The sequence below is a fragment of the Hylobates moloch genome, unplaced genomic scaffold (genome assembly GCF_009828535.3).
Source record: "Hylobates moloch isolate HMO894 unplaced genomic scaffold, HMol_V3 SCAFFOLD_10, whole genome shotgun sequence".
NCBI classification, from domain to species: Eukaryota; Metazoa; Chordata; class Mammalia; order Primates; family Hylobatidae; genus Hylobates; species Hylobates moloch.
Genome location: NW_026652285.1, coordinates 98,959,631 through 98,985,270, shown reverse-complemented (window position 1 = coordinate 98,985,270; position 25,640 = coordinate 98,959,631). Strand labels below are relative to the sequence as shown.

The 25,640-nt window shown below is 42.5% G+C and overlaps 1 protein-coding gene across 6 annotated transcripts in view; it reads right to left on the bottom strand.

The window, feature by feature from the left end:
* The window catches only part of ZBTB43 (zinc finger and BTB domain containing 43), a 34,101-nt gene extending 13,212 nt beyond the window's left edge, over window positions 1-20,889 (bottom strand). For 2 of the 6 annotated variants that reach the window (XM_058445270.1, XM_032165144.2), the window contains exon 1: window positions 17,050-17,892. The gene's annotated coding sequence lies outside the window, so the exon portion shown is untranslated. Of the gene's footprint in view, window positions 1-17,049; window positions 17,893-20,780 lie in introns of those variants that run through there. The other 4 variants (XM_032165145.2, XM_032165142.2, XM_032165146.2 and 1 more) reach the window with 4 other exon arrangements.
* Window positions 20,890-25,640: the final 4,751 nt, after the last annotated feature.

Here is a 25,640-nt window from a genome sequence, read left to right as displayed (position 1 = left end):
CTCCAGCCTAGGTGACCGAGTGAGACCTTGTCTCAAAAACGACAACAACAAAAGAAAAATGAACACAACCTGAGGTGCCTGTGGGACACCATCATACATATCATGGGAGTTCCAGAAGTAGAGGCACAGAAAAGGGTTGAAAAACAATTTGAAGAAATATATAATGGTCAAACACTTCTAAAAACTGATAAAAGATTTGAATCTACACATCCAAGAAGCTCAACAAACTCTAGGCAGGATAAAGACACATTATACTCAAATTGTAGAAACAGCCAAAGCCAAAGAGAATCTTGAAAGCTGCAAGAGAGAAGCTCCTAGTCATGTAAAAGAGATCCTCACTAAAATTAACAGCTAATTTTTCATCAGAAACCATAAGCGGAAACCATATGGAGGCCATAGGCAGTAGGACAATCTATTTAAAGCACTTAAAAAAAGAAATCTGTCAATTAAGATCTGGCAAAAGTATCCTTTCAAGAATGAAGGAGAAACTTAGATTCCCAGAGAAACAAAAGCTAAGGATGTTCACTACCTGTAGACTTGCTCTACAAGAAATGCTAAAGGGGTCCTTCAGGCTGAGATAAAAGAACACTAGACAATTAAAAGCCACATAAAAAAGCAAAGATCGCTGGTAAAGGTTAACTACTTAGGTAAATATGTAAGTCACCACTGGTTGGGCTCAGTGGCTCATGCCTATAATCCCAGCAATCTGGAAGGCCAAGGCAGGTGGATCATTTGAGTCAGAAGTTGTGATCAGCCTGGTCAACATGGTGAAACCCCATTTCTACTGAAAAAACAAAAATTAGCCAGGCGTGGTGGTACGCACCTGTAATCCCAGTTACTCGGGTGGCTGAGGCAGTAGAATCACTCGAACCCAGGAGGTGGAGGTTGCAGTGAGCAGAGATCACGCCACTGCACTCCAGTCTGGGCAACAGAGTGAGACTCCGTCTCAAAAAAAAAAAAAAAAGCCATCATTGTTGTACTTTTGGTTTATAATTCTTTTGTTTCTATATGATTTAAAAGACTAATGAATGCATAAAACAATAATTATAAATTTATGTTAATATACATACTATACAATATATAAAGATATAATCAGTGACAATGACAACATGAAGGTGAAGGGACAGGAGATATACTTTGCTGTGACTGTACTAAACCTAAGTTGGTACTATTCAAGTTAAGTTGTTAAAAGTTTAAAATGATAATTGCAAACCCCAAAGTAACTACTAAGAAAATAACTAAAAACATACACAAAAAGAAGAGAATCAAAACGGTTTACTGCCAAACAAACCCAAAACCCCTAAATAATAAAAAGTAGGATGGGGGCAACAATGGAAGAATTGAGGAATAAAAAACATGTAAGACATACAGAAAACAAATAGCTAAATTGTAAAGTGAATCTTTCCTTGTCAGTAACTGGATTAAAAAATGACTCATCTACATGCAGTCTACAAGAGACTCTCACTTTAGTGTATGTGCTGCCGAGATGAGCATGAGACTCACTTTAGATATAATGACACAAAGAGGCTGAAAGTAAAAGGATGAAAAAAGATATTCCAGGTAAACGCAACAGAAAATGGCCTGAGATGGCTATATTATTAGAAATGATCGATTTTAAGTCAAAAAAGGTTACAAAAGACAAAGAATTATATGTTGAGTAAACAGGTTCAATCTATCAAGAAAATATAACAATTATAAACATATACACACCTAACAACATAACTCTAAAATATACGAAGTAGATAAAATTGAAGGAAGAAATAGACAGTTCTATAATAATAGGTGGAGACTCCAATACCCCACTTTCAAGAATTGACAGAAAAAAGCAGACAGAAGATCTATAAGGAAATAGAAGACTTGAACAACATTATAAACCAGTTAAGCCTGCTATAAAGACATATACAGGCATACCTCAGAGATATTGTCGGTTCAGTTCAAGAACACCACAATAAAGCAAAGAGCATAATAAAGTGAGCCACATAAATTTTGGTATCCCAGTGCATATAAAAGTAATGCTTACACCATACTGTAGTCTATTAAGTGTGCAATAGCATTATGTCTAAAAAAAAAAATGTACTCACCTTCATTTAAAAATACTTTATTGCTAGAAAATGCTAACAATCATCTGAGCCTTCAGCCAGTTGTAATCCCTTTGCTGGTAGAGGGTCCTACCTTGAGTGGATGGCTGCTGACTGATCAGGGTGGTGACTGCTGAAGGGTAGGGTGGCTGTAGCAATTTCTTTCTTTCTTTTTTGTTTCCCAAGATAGGGTCTCGCTCTGTTGCCCAGGATGAAATGCAGTGATGTGATCACGGCTCACTGCAGCCTTGACCTCCTGGGCTCAAGCAATTCTCCTGCCTCAGCCTCCCAAGGAGCTGGACTACAGGCATGCATCACCATGTTCAGCTAATTTTTGTATTTTTTGTAGACAGGGTCTCACCATATTGCCCAGGATGGTCTTGAGCTCCTGGGCTCAAGCAATCCGCCTGCCTCAGCCTGCCAAACTGCTGGAACTATAAGCATGAGCCACCGTGCCTGGCCTGCCAATTTCTTAAAATAAGACAACACTGAAGTTTGCCACATCAATTGATTCTTTCACAAAAGATTTCTCTGTAGCATGCAATGCTGTTTGATAACATTTTGCCCACAGAACTTCTTTCACAAAATTTGAGTCAATCTTTTTAAATCCTGCTGATGCTTTAGCAATAAAGTTTATATTCTAAATCAGGGGTGTCCAATTTTTTGGCTTCTCTGAGCCACAGTGGAAGAATTGGACTGCACATAAAACACACTAACACTAACCATAGCAGATAAGCTTTAAAAAAAAAAAAAATATATATATATATATATATATGTATATTGGCCGGGCATGGTGGCTCACGCCTGTAATCCCAGCATTTTGGGAGGCCCAGGTGGGCGAGCAGCTGAGGTCAGGAGTTCGAGACCAGCCTGGTCAACATGGTGAAACCCTGTCTCTACTAAAAATACAAAAATTAGCCAGGTGTGGTGGTGGGCGACTGTACTGGGAGGCTGAGGTAGGAGAATTGCTTGAACCCGGGAGATAGAGGTTGCAGTGAGCCAAGATAGTGCCATTGCACTCTAGCCTGGGCGACAAAAGAGAAACTCCGTCTCGCAAAAAAAAAAAAAAAAAAAAAAAAAAAAACTCATGTTTTAGGAAAGGTTATGAATTTGTGTTGGGTCACATTCAAAGCCGTCCTGGGCCACAGGTTAGAAAAGCTTACTCTAGGCCGGGCGCGGTGGCTCACGCTTGTAATCCCAGCACTTTGGGAGGCCGAGGCAGGCGGATCACGAGGTCAGGAGATCGAGACCATCCTGGCTAACACGGTGAAACCCCGTCTCTACTAAAAATACAAAAAATTAGCTGGGCGTGGTGGCGGGCACCTGTAGTCCCAGCTACTCGGAGAGGCTGAGGCAGGAGAATGGCGTGAACCCGGGAGGCGGAGCTTGCAGTGAGCCGAGATTGCGCCACTGCACTCCAGCCTGGGCGACAGAGCGGGACTCCGTCTCAAAAAAAAAACAAAAACAAAAACAAAACAAAAGAAAAGCTTACTCTAAATCCTTTGTTGTCAATAATGTTCACGCTATCTTCACCAGGAGTAGAGTCCATTTCAAGAAATCATTTTCTTTGCTCATCCCTAAGCAGCAACTTCTCATCCACTCAAGTTTTATCATGCCTTTGCAATAATTTAGTCCCATCTTCGGGCTCCACTTCTAATTCTATTTCTCTTGCTATTTCCACTACATCTCCAATTAATTCCTCCACTTAAGTCTTGAGCCCCTCAAAGTCATCCATGAGGGTTGGAATCAACTTCTGTTAAGGCTAATATTTTGATTTCCTCCCACCAATCACGAATTTTTTTTTTTTTTTTGGGACGGAGTCTTGCTCTGTCACCCAGACTGGAGTGCAGTGGCACTATCTCGGCTCACTGCAAGCTCCGCCTCCTGGGTTCATGCCATTCTCCTGCCTCAGCCTCCCGAGTAGCTGGGACTACAGGTGCATGCCACCACGCCCGGCTAATTTTATTTTTAGTAGAGATGGGGTTTCACCGTGTTAGCCAGGATGGTCTCCATCTCCTGACCTCATGATCCACCCGCCTCGGCCTCCCAAAGTGCTGGGATTACAGGTGTGAGCCACCGTGCCCGGCCCAAGAATGTTCTTAATGGCATCTAGAATAGTGAATCCTTTCCAAAACATTTTGTTTGTGTTTCTTTTTCTCTTTCTTTTCTTTTTTAAAGACAGAGTCTTGCTCTGTTGCCCAGGCTGGAGTGCAGTGGTGCGATCCCAGCTCACTGCAACCTCTGCCTCCCACCTTCAAGCAATTCTCCTGCCTCAGCCTCCTAAGTTGCTGGGATTACAGGCATGTGACACCATGCCACCACACTAATTTTTGTATTTTTTTTTAGTAGAGACAGGGTTTCACCATGTTGGCTAGGCTGGTTTCAAACTCCTGACCTCAAGTGATTCACCCACCTTGGCCACTCAAAGTGCTGGGAGTTACAGGTGTGAGCTACCGCGCTGCCTCCAAAACATTTTCAATTTACTTTGCCCAGAGATCCACCAGAGTGTCAGAGGAATCACTCTCAATAGCAGCTATAGTCTTACAAAATATCCTTTTTTTTTTTTTTTTTTTTTTTTTTTTTTTGAGATGGGGGTCTCACTTTGTCTCCCAGGCTGGAGTGCAGTGGTGCGACTGTGGCTCACTGCAGCCTCGACTCTCTGGCTCACGTGATCCTCCCACCTCTGCCTCCTGGGTAGGTGGGACTACAAGTGCCTGATACCATGCTTCACTAATTTTTTGCATTTTTGGTATAGATAGGGTTTTGCATGCTGCTCTGGTTGGTCTTGGACCCCTAGGCTTAAGTAATCTGCCTGCCTTGGCCTCCCAAAGTGCTAGGATTACAGGTGTGAGCTGCTGCACCTGGCTCAAAATGTATTTCTTAAATAATAAGACTTGAAAATTGAAATTACTCCTTGGTCCACGGGCTGCAGAATGGATGTTGTATTAACAGGCATGAAAACAATACTAATGTCCTTGTGTATCTCCATCAGAGCTCTTGGGTGACCAAGTGCCTTCTCAATGAGCAGTAATGCTTTGTAAAGAATCTTTTTCTGAGCAGTAGGTCTCAACAGTGGGCTTAAAATATTCAGTAAAGCATTCTGTAAACAGGCTGTCTCCAAGCTTTCACTGTGCCATCTATAGAGCACAGGCAGAGTATACTTAGCATAATTCTTAAGGGCCCTAGGATTGTGGGAATGGTACCTGAGCAGTGGCCTCAACTTAAAGTTACTAGCTGCATTAGCCCCTAACGAGAGAGTTATAGCCTGTCTTTTGAAGCCAGGCATTGTCTTCTCCTCTCTAGCTATGGAAGTCATAGATGGCATCTCCTTCCAACAGAAGGCTTTTTCATCTACATTGAAAATCTGTGGCTTAGTGCAGCCATCTTTACCAATTATCTTAGCTAGATTTTCTAGATAGCTTGCTACAGTTTCTACATTAGCACTTGCTGCTTCACCTTGCACTTTTACATTATGGAGACACTTCTTTCCTTCAACCTCATAAACCAACCTCTGCTAGCTTCAAACTTTTCTTCTGCAGTTTCCTCACCTCTCTCACAGCCTTCAGAGAAATGAAGAGAGTTAGGGTCTTCTTCTGACTGCTTTGGCTTAAAAGAATGCTGTGGTTGGTATGATCTTCCATCCAGATCACTAAAACTTTCTCCATATCAGCACTAAGGCTGCCACTTTCTTATCATTCATGTGTTCATTAGAGTAGCACTTTCAATTTCCTTCAAGAACTTTTCCTTTGCATTCACAATTTGGCTGTTTAGAGCAAGAAGTCTAACTTTTGGCTTATGTTTGCTTTTGATATGCCTTCCTCACTAAGCTTAGTCATTTCTAGCTTTTGATTTCAAGTAAGAAGCATATGACTCTTCCCTTCACTTAAACACCAGGCCATTGTAGGTTTATTAATTGGCCTAATTTCAAGTGGTTGTGTATCAGGTAATAGGGAGGCCTGAACAGGGGGAAAGATGGGGGAATGGTCAGTCAGTGGAGTAGTCAGAACACACATTTATTGACTAAGTTTGCTGTCCCTTATGGGTGTGGTCTGTAGTGCCTCAAAACAATTACAATAGTAACATCAAAAAATTACTGATCAAAGATCACCATAACAGATATAATAATAATGAAAAGGTTTGAAATATTGCAAGAACTGCCAAAATATGACACAGAAACACAAAATAAACATGTGCAACAGGAAAAATGATGCTGATAGACTTCCTTAATGCAGGGCTGTCACAGACTATCTATTTGTAAAAAAAAAAAAAAAAAAATGCAATATCCGTGAAGCACAAAATGAGGTATGCCTGTATAGGATGCGTCAGCCACCAAGTGCACACAGGACATTCTCACCAAGTGCACATAGGACATTCTCCAGGATAGATCATATGTTAGACCATAAACAAGTCTTAATACACTTAACAGGACTGAGTCTTTTTAAAAATACAAAGTATTTTTCTAACCACAATGAAATGAATGTAGCAATCAAGAGAGAAAACTGAAAAGCTAATAAATATATGATAAATATGTGGAAATTAAACAATACCCTTAAAGAACTATAACTATCAAGGACATTGACTCAATAAAGAAAAGATCCTAACCTGATGGCTTCGCTGGTAAATTATAACAAACATTTAAAGAAGAATCAACACCAATCCTTCTCAAACTTTTCTAAAACACTGAAGGGGAGGGACTACTTCCTAACTCATTCTATTAGGTCAGGTGTGCCCTCTGATATGAAAGCCAGACAAAAACACTATACAAAAACTATAGACCAAAATCCCTTATGAACACTGGAGTAAGTATCAACAAAATACTACCAAACCAAATTAAGCAGCATATTAAAAGAATTATACACCACCAGCAAGTGGGATTTCTTCCTGGAATGCAAGGATAGTTCAACATATGAAATCAATCAATGTAACACAGCACATTAACAGAATGAAGGGGAAAAAAACACATAAAACACATATCATCTCAACTGATACAGAAAAAGCATCTGACAAAATTCAGCACCCTTTTGTGACAAAAACACTCAAGAAGCTGGGCATGGTGGCTCATGCCTGTAACCCTAGCACTTTGGGAGGCTGAGGTGGGCGGATTGCTTGGGCTCAGGAGTTTGAGACCAGTCTGGGCAGTATGGTAAAACCCTGTCTCTACACAACGGCCATGTGTGGTGGCTCTCATCTGCAATCCCAGCTACTTGGGAGGATCACTTGAGGCCAGAAGTTTGAGTCCAGCCTGGATGACACAGCAAGACCTTGTTTCTAAATATATATATATATATTTTTTAATTAGCCAGGCATAGTGGTGCACAGCTGTAGTCCCAGCTACTTGGGAGACTGAGGCAAGAGGATCATTTGAGCCCAAGAGTTTTAGGCTAAAGTGAGCTCTGATCCCACCACTGTAGTCCAGCCTGGGTGACAGAGGGAGATTCTGTCCAAAAAGGAAAAAAGAAAAAAACTACAAAACACTGCTGAAATAAATTAAAGGCACAAATAAATAGATATCCCATGTTGTTTATGGATTGGAAGACATAATATTGTTAAGACAACAATACTACCCAAAGCAATACACAGATTCATACCAAGCCCTATCAAAAATCCTTGCCTTTAACTTTGGGTGAATATGGCATTTCTCCATATTCTCTGACCTGCAACATGTTAAACTTCTACAGGTTTTTCTATTACAAACTCATAAGCAATTGTGACCTATACTGAGAGTATAGCTGTTGTTTCGGTTATTTAGATGATGTCATAGAAGTAATTAATTAGCTCACTAAAAAACCTCATGGGGCCGGCGCAGTGGCTCACGCCTGTAACCCCAGCACTTTGGGAGGCCGAGGCAGGTGGATCACAAGGTCAGGAGATCGAGACCATCCTGACTAACATGGTGAAACCCCGTCTCTACTAAAAATACAAAATAATTAGCCGGGCATGGTGGCAGGCACCTGCAGTCCCAGCTACTCAGGAGGCTGAGGCAGGAGAATGGCATGAACCTGGGAGGCAGAGCTTGCAGGGAGCTGTGATCGCGCCACTGCACTCCAGCCTGGGCAACAGAGCGAGACTCTGTCTCAAAAAAAAAAAAAAAAAAAAACTTCTTGGAACATTATATTCAGTGTATTATGGGGGACTTCAAAGACAATCAAGAAATGTCACAGTACAGCCTGGCATGGTGGCTCATGCCTGTAATCCCAGCACTTTGGGAGGCTGAGGTGGGCAGATCACTTGAGCCCAGGAATTCAAGACCAGCCTGGGCAACATAGCAAGACCCCATCTCTACAAATATACAAAAATTAGCCAGGCATGGTGGCATGCACCTGACATCCTAGCTACTCAGGAGGCTGAAGAGGGGAAATCTCTTGAGCAGGGGAGGTCAAGGCTGCAGTGAGCTGTGACTGCCACCACTGCACTCCAGCCTGGGTGACAGAGAAAGACTCTGTCTCAAAAAAAAAAAAAAAATAGTGGAAATGGGGCCAAGTTGAAGGGAAACACTGGCCTGAAACTCCACTTCCTATTCCAGGCAATTCTGACAGGATCAGTAACACTTTCACTTGGAGTCCCAGAGCTAAAAGCCAAGGACAGACAGGTCCTGCAGACTGGCAAAACTCAGAGGTGGGTGGTATTAGGATACCAAAGGTTGCACATTGCCTTGGCAGAAGGAAAAAATATTAACATAAGGGGGTGGGGCTTGGTAGCCCCAGGAAGGAGGTAAAGGCATAGCCATCATTTGCCAGTTGGGCCAAAGACAACAGAGGGTCCTAGTATCCCAATTTCACCAACTGCAAAGAAAGTACACAGAGCTCAAGCTCCCCTGATGCCTAAGGCCTACCCCTCCAGCCCTACTCAACTGATCCCAGATGTCAATGTGGTTCAGCCCTACATCTAGCTTAAGAACTAAGAGCTGATTCTAACAATATTCAGGTATACAGCAAGGGACCCAAAAGCAAATTTCAGACCTGAACAGAATGTTTCCCTCTCAAAAATTAAACAAAATAAAACCAACACGGGTCTGTGGATATATTCCAGAATATCAAAAAGAAAAAATGGCAAGAAATAGACAAAGAGTACATTTTAAACAATTTTTAAAATGTTTTTCACAAACTTCATGAAACCACAGTCTCTGAATAAAGTATAAGGAAGATGAGACAAAACAGTAGAATGATATGAAAAAAAAGGGCAGACTGAATTAACGATAGGATATCAGGAAACTAATATAGAGCAGAAATTTACACAGGCGATAAAAAGCAGAATTACAACAGTAAAAAAAATGGAATCGATAATGTGGAAGGCACTTTGGGGACCTTCTACTAAAACACAGGAAAATGAAAACAGCGAGAGAGAAGATGATAAAGCAGGAGAACAGAGAAGAGAGATCAATGTACAGCCCGTTAATGTCCTTGAGAGAAAGAACCAGAGAACGTGAAATAATAAAAAATAAATTTAATTGAAGAAAACTGCCCTGAGTGGAAAACCTTGAGTATTCAGAAAAGCCTTACCTCAGTAGTGGGGACAAATTAATTCCAGACAAAATGCAGTACTGGTCCTGCCAAACAAAGCTTAAAAACAAGCCTCAGAAGGATCAAACTGTTTCCAACTTAATTATGTTCCAGAATGAAACTTGAGAACATTTACATAATACAAAAATATCCAGCACCGAACAAGGTAAAACTCATATCTGACATCAAATTTAAAAATCACCAGGCATGCCAAGAACTAGGAAAATATAATCCAGGATACTGAGGTGGGGGTAGGAATCGATCAACAGAAACAGATCCAGAAATGACAGGAAATTTATACAACTGGTAGACAATTCTATATTCTGTATTTTCAAGAAAGGAGAGGAAAGATTAAGCATGTTAGGTAGAGACAGGGAAAGTATTGGAAAAAAAAAAAAAAAGAGAGAGAGACCCAAATAAAACAACTAGAGATTTAAAAAACAAACATACATTGGGATGAGAATAACAACAGAATTGACACTGCAGAACATTAGTGAGCTTGAAAACATGGCAACAAAAACTTACACAAAATAAAACATACAGAGGAAAAAAAGGCAAATAAAAAGGGAAGAGAGTATCAGTGAGCTGTGAGACAACTTCCAGATACCTAATGTAGACATGATTGTCATGGGGAAGGCAAAAAATTTTATGTGATAAGCTATGAGACACATGAAAACTATATATATATACTGTTTTATATACTGAAAACTATATATATATAAACAATACACACACACACATTTTATACATATGTGAAAAAAACAGCCAAAACTTTTTCAAATTTGATGAAAACTACGAATTCAGACCTAAGCAGCTCAACAAACTCCAAGCACAAGAAACATGAAAAAAACTACAGCAAGGCACATCATAATCAAATCATTTAAAATCAGTGAAGAAAATCTTAAAAGCAGCCAGACAAAAAAAGGCCCCTTGTGTACAGAGAACCTCAGAAGCAATGCAACCCAGGAGACAGGAGACCATTTAAAAATACTGAAATTAAGGTGGGGGAGGGGCGGAAAGGCCTGTCAACTTAGAATTCTATACCCATAAAAATATCTTCAAAATGAAGGCAAAATACTTTTTTTCTTTCTTTTTTTTTTTTTTTTTTTTGAGACGGAGTCTTTCTCTGTCCCCCAGGCTGGAGTGCGGTGGCGCAATCTCGGCTCACCGCAACCTCCACCTCCTGGATTCACGCCATTCTCCTGCCTCAGCCTCCCGAGTAGCTGGGACCACAGGCGCCCACCAACACGCCCGGCTAATTTTTTTGTATTTTTTTTAGTAGAGACGGGGTTTCACCGTGTTAGCCAGGATGGTCTCGATCTCCTGACCTCGTGATCCACCCGCCTCGGCCTCCCAAAGTGCTGGGATTACAGGCTTGAGCCACCGTGCCCGGCCTTTTTTTCTTTCTTTCTTTCTTTTTTTTTTTTAGACAGAGTCTCACTCTGTTGCCCAGGCTGGAGCGCAGTGGTGAGATCTCAGCTCACTGCAAGCTCTGCCTCCTGTGTTCACGCCATTCTCCTGCCTCAGCCTCCCAAGTAGCTGGGACTACGGGTGCCCACCACCATGCCCGGCTAATTTTTTGAATTTTTAGTAGAGACAGGGTTTCACCATGTTAGCCAGGATGGTCTCGATCTCCTGACCTCGTGATCTGCCCACCTCAGCCTCCCAAAGTGTTGGGATTACAGGCATGAGCCACTGCGCCCAGCCCAAAATACTTTTTCAGACATAGAAAAGTTGAAAGAATGTATCACCATAAAGGTCAAAAGTTTAAAAAAAAAAAAAAAAAGTCACATGAAAACAAAAGTCAAGCAACACAATACTAATATCAAAGTAAATTTCAATGTAAAAATCATCAGCTAGGATGAAAGTTTATTGTTAACTGATGAAACCTATAATTCACAATGAAGTTTACTCTGTGAACTTTTATGTGTCAGAGTACAATATTAGAAAATAAGGCAACAGTAACAGAAATGTAATTGTAGCAGGAAATACAAGTATCCCTCTTTAATTCTTAATAAATCAAGTAGGCAAAGGATAAGAATCTATAGGTTTAGACAGCTATCAATAAAGCTAATTTAATGCAATACCTATATACTCTACAAATAATACTCCTTTTCTAATGTCTGTAGGACATTTACAAAAATGATAATATATGTGGCTACAGAGAACATCAATAAATTCCCCAAAGCAGAAATGCACAGGGCACATTTGATTACATGTGACTATACAATGGATTACACAATATGATAAAACTAGAAATGTTAAAAGTAGGGGGGACGGCCGGGCGCGGTGGCTCACGCTTGTAATCCCAGCACTTTGGGAGGCCGAGGCGGGCGGATCACGAGGTCAGGAGATCGAGACCACGGTGAAACCCCGTCTCTACTAAAAATACAAAAAATTAGCCGGGCGTGGTGGCGGGCGCCTGTAGTCCCAGCTACTCGGAGAGGCTGAGGCAGGAGAATGGCGTGAACCCAGGAGGCGGAGCTTGCAGTGAGCCGAGATCGCGCCACTGCACTCCAGCCTGGGTGACAGAGCGAGACTCCGTCTCAAAAAAAAAAAAAAAAAAAAGTAGGGGGGAGAAGAGGACAAGGCAATAGGGTAGGAGAAAATTCATAAATTTTATACAAAACTCTGGTATCAAAATTGGCCAACAAAAGAACCCTACAAGCCAATCTCATTTATTAACATAGAAAGAAAAATTATAAATCACATGACATTCTGGTTTACACACTTTAATCTCTTACGGGTTTGGTACATCATAAGTATGATATGTTGAAGAAACTGAGTTATTGGTCCAATCACACTAGCGGCAAGATCTTAGATTATGGTGAAATTACCATCAGAAAGCCATTTCAGATCTCCCTTGGGTCTCTTCCACTTAAGACTAACCCTGGTGACACACACATCATTACTTGTGCTTCCTTCTACCAGTGACAATAAGTGATGGGAGATAAATCTAGAAAAAGCCGAATGAGACGTCTGCATTGGGGCAGCACTGAAAACTTTAAGTGACGTGTTGTGAGGCACGGTTAAGGAAGGTTGATCTGCTGAAGGACTAAAGCAGGAGAAAGTCTGAAGTAGAAGCTAATTATAAGATTTCAACAAGTCTAGTCTAGGTAGTAATAAAAGTAACAGTGGGGCCGGGCACAGTGGCTCACGTCTTTTATCCCAGCACTTTGGGAGGCTGAGGCACGTGGATCACTCGAAGTCAGGAGTTCCAGACCAGCCTGGCCAACATGGTGAAACCCTGTCTCTACTAAAAATACAAAGTTAGCCGGGCGTGGTGGCACACGCCTCTAATCCCAGCTACTCGGGAGGCTGAGACAGCAGAACTGCTTGAACCTGGGAGGCGGAGGTTGCAGTGAGCCGAGATCATGCCACTGCACTCCAGCCTGGGCAACAACAGCAAAACTGCATCTCAAAAAAAAAAAATTAAAAAAAAAAGTAACAGTGGGTATGGAAAAGGGGTGGCATTGATGAGACTGACAGAACTAGTCAGCAGGAAGATACAGCAGTAGTACAAGGTACAAATGATACCATCAAGAAAGTGAATAGACAACCCACAGAATGGGAGAAACTATTTGCAGATCACGTAACTAACGAGTGACTTGCATCCAGAATACCTCAAGAACTCTTACGACTCAATAATAAAAAGATAAATAACCCAACTGAAAAACAGATTAAGGATTTGAAGAGACATTTCTCCAAAGAAGATATACAAATAACCAATAAGCACATGAAAACCACTCAACATCATTAGTAATTAGAAAAATGCAAATCAAAACTACAAAACACCCCTTCTCATTCACTAAGATGGCTGTGAAAATTAAGACAGACAATAACAAGTGTCGGTGAGGATGTGTAGGGATTAGAACCCCCATACACTGCTGATGGGCATGTAAAATGGTACAGCTACTGTGGAAAACAGTGTGACAGCACCTCAGGAAGTTAAACATAGAGTTACCACGTAATCCAACAATTGTCCTAGGTACATACCCAAGAAAAATGAAAACATATGATGTCCACACTAAAACTTGTACATGAATATTCATAACTGCATTATTCTTAAAAGCCAAAAAGTGAAAACCATCATAAGCTCCATCAACTTATGACTGGATAAACACACAGGATATATCCTTAGAATAGGATGTTTGGCAATAAAAAAGAAATACTGATAGATGTGACAACACGGCTGCCACTTGAAAACGTTATGCTAAATGAAAGAGGTCGGACACAAAAGGCCATATCTTGTATGACTCCATTTACATGAAATGTCCAGAATAGACAAATCCATAGAGACAGAAAGTAGATTCATGGCTACAGGTAGAAGAAATGGGGAGCAACTGCTAATTGGGTTTCTTTGAGGGGAGACAAAAGTTCTAAAATTAGATTGTGGTGATGGGTATACAAATCTGTGAATATACCAAAAAAAAAAAAACAAACAAACCTCTTTATTACTTGTGAATTATGTCTCTGTAAAGCTGTTTAAAAAAGAGTAATGTGGCCAGGTGCAGTGGCTCAAGCCTGTAATCCCAGCACTTCCGGAGGCCGAGGCGGGTGGATCACAAGGTCGGGAGTTCAAGACCAGCCTGACTAATATGGTGACACTCCATCTCTACTAAAAACACAAAAATTAGCTGGGTGTGGTGGTGGGTGCCTGTAGTCCCAGCTACTCGGGAGGCTGAGGCAGAAGAATCACTTGAACCCAGGAAGCGGAGGTTGCAGTGAGCCAAGATTATCCCACTGCACTCCAGCCTGGGCAACAGAGTGAGACTCCATCCCAAAAAAATAGAAATAAATAAAATAAAAAGTAATGCAAGGCAAACTGATGTACCAATGCCAACTTTGAATTTCATGACTGAGTGACTAGGAAAATGTCATCATTAATAGGAAATAACAGCAACTACTATTTATGACATACATATACAAATATATAAACTGCTTGATACATTGCACAAAGTCTATGCAAAGCACTTTATATGTGCTGTCTCACTTAATCTTCACAGCAACCCACTCAATAGGTATTTTTTACTTCCATTGTACAGAATTGGAGATAGACAAAAAAGCTAAGCAATTTAAGGTCATATAACTGGTAAGCAGTAAAATTGAGATTTAAATCTAAAGTACTTGTTCAGGCCCACTAGAGCTTAAGAGGTGGAAAGAAAAGGTGAATATAACTTTTTTTTTCTTTTTTTTTTTTTTGAGATGGAGTCTCTGTCGCCCAGGCCGGAGGGCAGTGGTGCCACTTCAGCTCACTGCACCCTCCGCCTCCCAGGTTCAAGCGAGTCTCCTGCCTCAGCCTCCTGAGTAGCTGGGACCACAGGTGTGTGACACCACACCCAGCTAATTTTTGTGTTTTTAGTAGAGATGGGGTTTCACCATGTTCGCCAGGTTGGTCTCGAACTCCTGACCCTCATGTGATCCGCCCACCTCAGCCTCCCAAAGTGCTGCGATTACAGGTGTGAGCCACCGTGCCTGGCTGTGAATATCATTATAGTTTGAGAGTACGGAAAGTAAACGTGAATATCATTTTCACAAATAATCTAAATAATTTTATTATATACAATGCATTCACAAACTTTAGCACGCTGACCATCCTTAGATTTAAGATGGCCCAAGCCAGGCATGGTGGCTCACGCCTGTAATCCCAGCACTTTGGGAGGCCGAGGCAGGCAGATCACCAGGTCAAAAGATGGAGACCACGCTGGCCAACATGGTGAAACCCCGTCTCTACTAAAAATACAAAAAAAATTAGCTGGGCGTGGTGGCCCATGCCTGTAGTCCCAGCTACCTGGGAGGCTGAGGCAGGAGAATCGCTTGAACCCAGGAGGCAGAGGTCGCAGTGAGCCGAGATCGCGCCACGCACTCCAGCCTGGGTGACAGAGCGAGACTCCGTCTCAAAAAAAAAAAAAAAAAAAAGATGGCTGGGCACAGTGGCTCATGCCTGTAATCCCAGCACTTTGGGAACACAAGGTGGTGATCACCTGTGGTCAGGAGTTTGAGACTGGCCTGGCCAACAAGGCGAAACCCTGTCTCTACTAAAAATACAAAATTAGCTGGGCATGCTGGCAGACGCCTGTAATCCCAGCTACTCGTGAGGCTGAGGAAGGAAAATCTCTTGAACCTGGGAGTCAGAGGTTGCAGTGCACGGAGATCCTGCCACTGCACTCCAGCCTGGGCAACAAGAGAGAGACTCCATCTCAAAAACAAACAAACAAACAAAAACCTTAATAAGATACCAGCAGTTAGTGGGCCAGGCGCAGTGGCTCACGTCTGAAATCCCAGCACTTTGGGAGGCTGAGGCCCATGAATCACAAGGTCAGGAGTTCAAGACCAGCCTGGCCAAGATGGTGAAACCCTGTCTCTACTAAAAATCCCAAAAAATTAGCCAGGTGTGGTGGCCGGCACCTGTAATCCCAGCTACTCTGGAGGCTGAAGCAGAGAACTGCTTGAACCTGGGAGGCAGAGGTTGCAGTGAGCCGAGATCCCGCCACTGCACTCCAGCCTGGGCAACAAAGTGAGACTCTGTCTCAAAAAGAAAAAAAAAAAAAAGATACCAGCAGTTTTATGTCACTTTGCACATGTATTTTTTTTTTTAATCCAATAGCAACAGTTCTAAAACAAACACACTGATCCCAGCCTGTTCCACTATGCTTCTTAAAAGCTATTTGGCTTTTTTAAAGCAGATGAGGGGCAACATACTGAAGAAATCCTGAACTAGATGACCTTCAAGATTCCTTCCAACTTTGATGAATTTAATAACAGCCACTATTATTCAGCTGAGGAACTCTAAGTAAAATTTTATACGTGATTTAAACACCGATTAAACATCCTAAAAACACAGATGACAGCAATATAATAGGGAAGCAGACCCATCAGCTACTTATTGTGAAGTCCTTCAGAGAGTTCTATAATCAGAGCATATGGTAATTTGCATGCTTACTATAGAAAGCACATTTAAACATAGTAAATGTTGCTTCAGTAAATTTAAAGCCTGGCACAAATGTACAAAAATACCAATACCCTATGCCTACTCTTTACATTAGTGAAATGCTTTAGAGTTCACAAAGCACACTATGTAAACCTGCATTGTACAACACTCCTGTATCATTGCATCCTTTTGAAATATGAGTAAACTGAAGCTCAAATTAAAAGACCTGCCAGTGGTTACACATCTCAGAAATGGCATGTCAGGATTCAAACAGCAGTATAACTCCAAATCTAACATTTTTCTAAGTTAAACAAAAAAATCACTTGGCAGAAAAATTTCTCTGACATTAAATGTCCTATCAGTGCAAAGTATGGCATTGGTGGGCCTTAGAAGGTGTAACATCTCTTCAGAAGAGAAGAAAGAATCTTCTGGTCTAGAGGAATTAAAAATCTTAATAAAATACATTATTATTTTTGCTAAAAGAGAAATGATTACAGTAAGTAATTTTAAAAATGGTATCATGAGCAAGTTTATAGCTTACCTAATGCAAAGCTGTATTCCTGGGATAAAGTTCCTTATGCCATGGCCATCAAAAAGCAATATAAATAGAATGAGGAAGAAGAACCCATTTCAGTTTTGCTTCAAATTAAAATCACATTGACTTCTGCAAGGAAGAGTAACAGTGAAAATGTAAAGGAGATGCTATGTACATGTGTATTTGCTAATAAACACTAGAGATGTACATTAGTGGCAGAAAGAAAAGTAATCAAAACTGGCATTTTTGGTTATATTAAATTCCATTCTGCAACTTCGTAGCTCCTGCTCTTGTATTTTTTTAAAAAAACAAACTTATTTTGTAATAATTTTAAATTTTCTAAAAAATTGAAAAGACAGTGCATAATTCCCATATACCTCTCATCCATTACTATGGCATATTCATTAAAGCTAGAAAACATGGCCAATGACTATGTAATTTTGCAGAATTAATATATCCTTTGGAAGAGCGCTATTAGTCTCCTGACCATTGTCAATCAGTATTCTTCCATTTTTTTCCTAATTAGAACACTCTGGCCAAATAACTTAGTATAAACTATTTTAAGATGCTTTTAAAAAAAACAAGCCACCTGCTTTATGAAGTTTGATTCATGACTCCCTTCAATTTTAAGCCATGGCTGAATGTTTTACTTAAAAACTTCCAGGACAAACATTCTATTACAGCAAACTCTCTGAGATTCGAAGGGGAAGGTAACATTCGAGAAAGTAACCCCCCATTTATCGATCATCCTTCCATCGAATTTCAATAAAGCCAAGGAAATGTTTTTAACTGTACTCTCATGTGCATTAGAATTCAGGATAAGAAGTTGAAATCAAGAAAGACCGCAGAAACAGCACTCATTTCAAGAAATTAACAACATATCAACAAATTTTAAAAAATATTTTTTCCTCAATATGTTACAAATAAGACAAAAGCCCCTATTCTAACTGCAAATATAAATAGAGTGAAAAGGAAAAGTTCAGGCCCAGCGCAGTGGCTCACACCTGTAATCCCGGCACTTTGGGAGGCCAAGACAGGTGGATCATTTGAAGTCAGGAGTTTGAAACCAGTCTGGCCAACATGGTGAAACTCTGTCTCTACTAAAAATACAAAAATTAGCTGTGTGCGGTGGCAGGCGCCTGTAATCCCAGCTACTCGGCAGGCTGAAGCAGGAGAATCACTTGAACCCAGGAGGCGGAGGTTGCAGTGAGCCAAGACTGCCCACTGCACTCTAGCCTGGGTGACAGGGCGAGACTCCATCTCAAAAAAACAAAAACAAAGAAAAAAAAAAGTTCATGAAAATGATACTCTTCAATTAATTTTCAGACATGCATTTTTTCACATTTTAAAATTCCTGAAATCAGAATGTGATCACCAGGTGGCAGTTTTAATAGCTGTCACTGCCTGAGACGATAGAGAACTGCTGAGGTCCTCATCAGTGTTCTTGATGACACAAAGGATGACACTCTAGAAAAAATATGGACACACTCTGAATTGAAAAGTACCCAGAAGAGTAGAACTTGGAATGTTAACTTTAATGAACACTTTAACCAATGTATTCTTATTTTTCCTCTGTATATATGTATTAGAATAGGCATTGATACCATGTTTCAGTGTCTAAGTCTAAAAGTGTTTTCAATAATAAAAAGTCTAAAGGATAAGAGCGCATTAAGCCATAGTTTAATTAGCAGGGTTTCTCTCTTCCTTGGTGGTACATGAAATAACAGCATCTAGGATTCAATTAAATAAAGTAGTAATTCAGTTGCGATATCTTATTAGAAAGCTTGATAAACTACCTTAAGGGCAAATAGATAGCTTAAATAAGAGATTTTAAAAAACAAAAAAACCACAAAGGCATCCCCCATAACAAAACTCAAGAAATAACACATAATTTTGCATTATAATAAAAGGGCTATTTTTCAGCCTTATGAGTTTTCTTCCTGTGAAAAGCATAATTATCAAGTATCCTACTTATGAGCAGATTCTTGCACTGATTCCAAGAAAGGAGGAGGGAGGAGAGCCAGGGCAGAAAGTAAGTAGAAAGCTTGAGGAAGATTTTAACCAAATTCACTTAACTAAACTTTTCTAAGAACCTCAGCTGTACCCACTGCTGTAAAGAGAGTAGGAATCAATAAACACAGGTTCAACTGTGTTCCTAACACCTACAGAATGAATTTTGAAAAATTACATGTAAAAGGAGCTTATTGGTTTCAGGAGTCTCCAATGAATACTGTTTTTGTTTTTTGTATTGTATAAAATATACATAAAACTTTAAGACTTAACAATTTTAAGTATTTTTAAGAGTCCAATTCAGTGAAGTACATTCACAATGTTGTGCAATCATCACAACCCATTTCCAGACCTTATTCATCATCCTCCAAAACTCTGTTCTGTAACATTAAGCAATAACTCCTCTCCCCAGCCCCTGGTAAACTATTCTACTTTCCATCTCTTAATTGGTTCATTCTAGGTACTTCATTTAAGTGCTCTCAAACGACATTTGTCCTTTTGTGTGTGGTTTATTTCTCCCGTGGTACTTCTGTAAAGCAAATAATAAATTCCCAATTATTCGGTTTCTTATAATTTAATTGAAAATGCTGACACAATCTCTGAACTAAGCATGTAGTTATCCCAGAAACCCTGCTACGTTCCAGTAGCCCCAAAGACCTCAGTCTGATCCTTCCTTAGAGCAGGCTCCAGAGATCCCTGGAGACCATCCCGTGGTGAGTGGACGGAGCGAAGGGATTTGGGAAGCTGTGCAGGCCTGAAAAACCACAGGCGAGAAAAGGAGAGGACTCATCAAGCTGCTCTGGTCCTAAAATGGGCCTCCTGTCTCCCTGACAAGCTCTCCTGCACTCTGACACTTATGTTGAGCGACATCTGTCAGAGTTGAGGCCAAACTGCGGTCGAGTCACTGAGAGTGTCACCAGTGCAGGGAGCTTCACGGGGTCATGAGTCACCTTCCACGGCTCAGAGGTCTGGGCAGCCCTGCCCCACCCAGACAAACTCAGTTAGGAAAGAGAAACAAGAGGAAAAAACAAAGTTGGCAGAAAGAGAGAAACAGACAGATGGCCAAAAAGCCAGACTGACAGGCCCTGAATTAGAGTAACGGCTGAGCGGCAGAGACAGGGTGAACAGACACAGAAGCAAGGTGGAGACAGATATAAAACAGGATCCAGATACCCCGACAAAGACAAAGTGGAGAGAAATATCAGGTTGACAGGGACCTAGCTGAAAGACAAAAAGGGCAGGTTACAACAGGTGACAGAGACAGCAACGGGGGTTGCTGAATGTTTTACTTAAACAGAAGATCAGCGAAGTCCAGGCGCAGTCTTTCTCCCAGCTCAGCTCGTCAGGCCTCACGCACTGGTGGCTCGAACCCGAGGCCGTCAAGCCGCGCCCACCCTACGCCCCCAAAGGCCAGCGGACGGACGGGGGCGGGATCTCTAAGCGCTGTGGCCGGCGGAGCTCCGCGGCCGCGAGGGTGACCTTGGGCAAGAGGCTGCCCCAAAGGCCTTGGTGTCGCGGTCTGCGCGCCGTGTGGGCAGGAGACTGCGGGATTTGGAGCTGGAGCGCCGGGACCCCAACCTCCCGCGCGGGGCTTTGGCATGCCGGTCCACGGAATGGGCCTGGCGGGGCCAGCGGCGCGAGCGTTGGGGCCTGCAGAGGAGCCCTTAACTCCCCTACCGACTTCTCCTCCCCTACCCTTGCCGCCCGTGGTCCTGGCCACGCAGTACCTGCCAAGGGCTCAGCGCTCACATACCCCGCCCGAGAGATCCTCTCCGCCGCCGGCGCAGGCCTGTTCTAGCCTCCGCTGCCGCAACAGATTCACCCTGTACCTTCAGCCCCCGGAAATGCTTCTCGGTCCCGCCCCCCGAAGCTGACAGTGCTTCCGGGGGTGCGTCAGAGAGAAAGCCGAGTGCGCATGCGGGACTCACTGTCTGAGCTGGGCGTCGGGAGAGAGCGCAGAGGTAGCGGGCGCCTGCGCAGTACAGTCTGGAGCGGGTCAACTTTAGGGACTGACTACGCTGTTGAAAATAGGGGAGTAGATACCGAGTTCTAAACCTTCTTGAAACCTTGACATAGGCCAGGCGCGGTAGCCCACGCCTGTAATCCCAGCACTTTGGGAGGCCGAGAGGGGATGATCGCTTGAGGCTAGCAGTTCGAGACCATCCTGGCCAACATGGTGAAACCCTGTCTCTACAAAACATACAAAAATTAGCTGAGAGTGGTTGCGCGCGCCTGTAATCCCAGCTACTTAGGAAGCTGAGACAGGAGAATTGCCTGAACCCGGGAGGCAGAGGTTGCAGTGAGCCGAGATCACGCCACTGCACTCCAGCCTGGGCATAGAGCAAGACTCTTAAACAACAACAACAAAACAAACAAAAACACCTTAACCTTCTCCGTCTCTTCTCTAAACAAACAAACGAACGAAAACCTTGACCTCAGTTTGCCTGGCGGAGATTATCTCCAAATCCGTTTCTGCCTTCACAGCACCCATCCTGCTTTTTGGCGTGTAGTAGATGCTCAGTAAACGTTCAATGCAAGGACCAGTGCCTTTCCTTGGGCTGCATTGTGCTGGGCACTGGGGTCACACAGATGGTGGGACAGAAACAATCTCTCTAGCCTCCAATTCTCCCACTCCCTCCCAAAACCCTCCATACCTCTTCTCGCTGCTTTCTTCCCCATTGCCCCACCATGTTAGTGTAGAAGAGAGAGAGATCTTTAGCAGTGGAACTCTTACCTTTGGACCCGTTTACAGACCAAGTACCCTCTTTGTAGAAGATCTAATTGATACCTGAAATCCAGGCAGCTGAAGAGATGTGGTCATAATGCCTTCTGGATTTAGGGTGGATGTTCTTGTGGGGCCCGACTTGCCCGTTTGATATTGTCTGTCTCAGTTTAAGCTGATTGGTTTCCCAGCTGTTATGCCTGTCTTGCTTGTTGTAGGGCCCTAGGACACAGGAGTGTAGCTTTCCTAGAGAATTCAAAATGAAAAAAACAATATGAAGACAGAATGGAATGGATGAGAAACATTGTCAAAGTTCTGTTCAAACATGTACAGTCCCTCGCCTTTTTGAGACGAATTCTTGCTCTGTTGCCCAGGCTGGAGTGCAGTGGTGCAATCTTGGCTCACTGCAACCTCCACCTCCCAGGTTCAAATGATTTTCCTGCCTCAGCCTCCCGAGTAGCTGAGACTAGAGGTGTGCGCCACCATGCCTGGCTAATTTTTGTATTTTTAGTAGAGAGGGGTTTCACCATCTTGGCCAGGCTGGTCTCGAACTCCTGACCTCATGATCCACCTGCCTCAGCTTCCCAAAGTGCTGGGATTACAGGCGTAAGCAACTGCGCCCAGCCTAGTTGAGTATACTCTTTAAGTGTTTTGCTACTTTTATTCCTGCCTCTAAGCAGACCTGAAGTTTGGAAGTTCAACTGCCATCATGTGCCTATGAAGTGGTAAGTAAATGCTAAGGCTGGCAAAGCAGGAAGATTGAGAGAACCTAGGTCCCATATTACATTAGGTCACAGCTCCAGCTTTGGACACCCTTAAGTGTTTTGTTGCATGAGCCAAATAAACTTCTTACGTGGACTTTATTTCTGGCAATATTGAGGACTATATATTTCCAAAAATTACTACAACAAAATATGTAAAATTGCTAGAAGAAATATTTAGAATACCCTCTTAAATGCATGGATACACCTGCAAAAAAAAGTCAGGAAAATTATCTGAAGCTAGGAGGAAAACAAGAACACAAGCCTAGGAAGTCAAACAATTGATGTTCAGAAATTATGCAGAGGTACAGTCTGCATCTGTTCCGATCCATTGGTGTATGTCCTGTACTGACAAACATTTTCAAAATTATCTCTGGAGATAGGTAAACACTGATACTGCTACCAGCTATAGGAGCATTCACCTGGGTCCAGGCAGGATAAGAGTCAAATTGCAACATCAGGTTGAGACTCAAGAAGAAATATGTCCTCAGGTGAAGGATAAACTATGGTGGAAAAAATCTGCCATACAGAGGTGGGCAGCAATTAAAGATGTCTCTCTGTGCCTTGGCTCTGAGCAGAAGGGGAAAACATTCCCCTGGAGGATTCATGGCCAAAAAGTCTGACTATCAAATGGCCACACAATTTGCATAGTCCAAAAGCCCACAATCACTTTAATTTGAAATGAACCTGGATAGGTGGTGCCTACAGTATTTGGCCAAAACAAACACAGATCTTCTCTGGAAGAACTCACTGGCAACCCAGGTTTCAAAGAATTCCCACAGATAGGGTTCTAAATAAATATGAACTCACAACCAGAAACCACAAACCCCCTGAGGAAATAAGCAGAGAAGACAAGCAGTAGAGGTGGATCCACACTAGCTTTAGATATTAGGTATTTTAGAACCAGAATATAAAACAAGCATGCTTAGAAAAACAAAGGGGCTAAAAGCACAAGTGAATATCAAGAAACTCTTGAAAACTTGCCAGGCAGCTGGGTGTGGCAGCTCACGCCTATAATCCCAGCACTTTGGGAGGCTGAGGTGGGCAGATCACCTGAGGTCAGGAGTTTGAGACCAGCCTGGCCAACATGACGAAACCGCGTCTCTATTAAAAATACAAAAATTAGCCGGGCGTGGTGGTATGCTCCTGTAATCCCAGCTACCCAGGAGGCTGAGGCAGGAGAATCTCTGGAACCTGGGGCGGGGGCAGAGGCTGCAACGAGCCGAGATTGTGCCACTGAACTCCAGCCTGGTGACAGAGCAAGACTCCATCTCAAAACAAAACAAAAACAAAGAAATTAGCCAACCGTGGTGGTGGGCGTCTGTAATCCCAGCTACTTGGGAGGATGAAGTGGAAACATGAGATTTAAAAAAAAATCAAGCTATACACTGTTTAAAACACAAACCTGAAGAAAATTTCAGGCCAGGCATGATGGCTCCCGCCTGTAATCCTAGCACTTTGGGAAGCAGGTGTATCACTTGAGCCCAGGTGTTTAAGACTAGCCAAGGCAACATGGTGAAACCCCATCTCTACAAAAAATGGTGTGGTGGTGCGCACCTGTAATCCAAGCTACTTGGGAGGCTGAGGTGGGAGGATCACCTGAGCCCAGGAGGTTGAGGCTGCAGTGGGCCATGACCTTGCCACTGCACTCGAGCCTGGGCAACAGAGTGAGACCTGTCTCAAAGAAAGAGAAAAAAAGAAAGAAAAGGACAAACAGAAAAATTGAACTAAAAGAATGGCAAAAGAGATTCTGTGCTGGTTAAATTATATTAACATTGGATAAATAAGGATAGGTGTGGCAGCTCATACCCCTAATCCCAGCTCTTTGGGAGGCCAAAGTGAGAGGATCACTTGAGGCCAGGAGTTTGAAACCAGCCTGGGCAATATAGTGAGACCTTGTCTCTACAAAAAATAAAAAAATTCAGACTGGGCAACATAGTGAGATGCTCTCTCTTCAAAAAATAAAAAAAATTAGCCAGGTGTGGTGGCACACATCTGTGGCCCCAGCTACTCGAGAGGCTGAGGTGGGAGGATTACTTGAGCCCAGGAGGTCAAGGCCACAGTGTGCCATGATTGCACCACTGCATTCCAGCTTGGGCAATAGAGTAAGACCCTATCTCAAAAAAAAAAAAAAAAAAAATGCCAGTGTGGTGACAGCTGTAGTCCTAGGTACTCAGAAGGCTGAGGCAGGAGAATCGCTTGAGCCCAGGAGTTTGAGGCTGCAGTGAGCTATGTTCATGTCACTGCACTCCATCCAGCCTGGGCAACAGAACGAGATTCAGTCTCAAAAACCAAAAAACACTGGATAAATAGACTCTAAAACAAAAAGCATTTCTAGAAATATGTGGTAGCTTATATTGTTGTTTTCAATAATTTGGTGGCTGTTCCTGTGAGAGGCTTTACTTCCCATCCCATGGATGTCAGGCTTGGTCACTGAAATGTGAGTGGAGGTTGAGCATGCACTCCTGAGCACAGCTTTCAGAACCATTGCTCTCTCCCTCTGCCACAAGAAGAGTGTGTCCCAGATGGGATTGATTATTCTTCCTGCCTGGGTCCCTGGATGAAGAGAATATAGAATAAAGAATGGATAGTGCCACAAATGACACACATAAGTCATACAACGTAAGTGAGAAATTAACCATTATTGTAAGCTGCAGAAATTTTTGAAGGTAGATGTGTTCAGGTAGCTTTCACTAATGTATTATTATTATTTTTTGAGATGGAGTTTCACTCTTGTTGCCAGGCTGGAGTGCAGTGGCGCAATCTCGGCTCACTGCAACCTCCGCCTTCTAGGGTCAAGTGATTCTCCTGCCTCAGCCTCCCAAGTAGCTGGAATTACAGGCGTAAGCCACCATGCCCAGCTAATTTTGTGCTTTTAGTAGAGACGGGGTTTCTCCATGTTGGTCAGGCTGGTCTCGAACTCCTGACTTCAGGTGATCCACCTGCCTCGGCCTCCCAAACTGCTGGAATTACAGGCATGAGCCACTGTGTCTGGCCTCACTAATGTATTATAAAACATGCATCATTTCCAGGTGGGCACTTTAAGAATGAGTGCATGATTCATGCTATCATGCTGTTACTGTGGCCTAACTTAGCAAAAGATG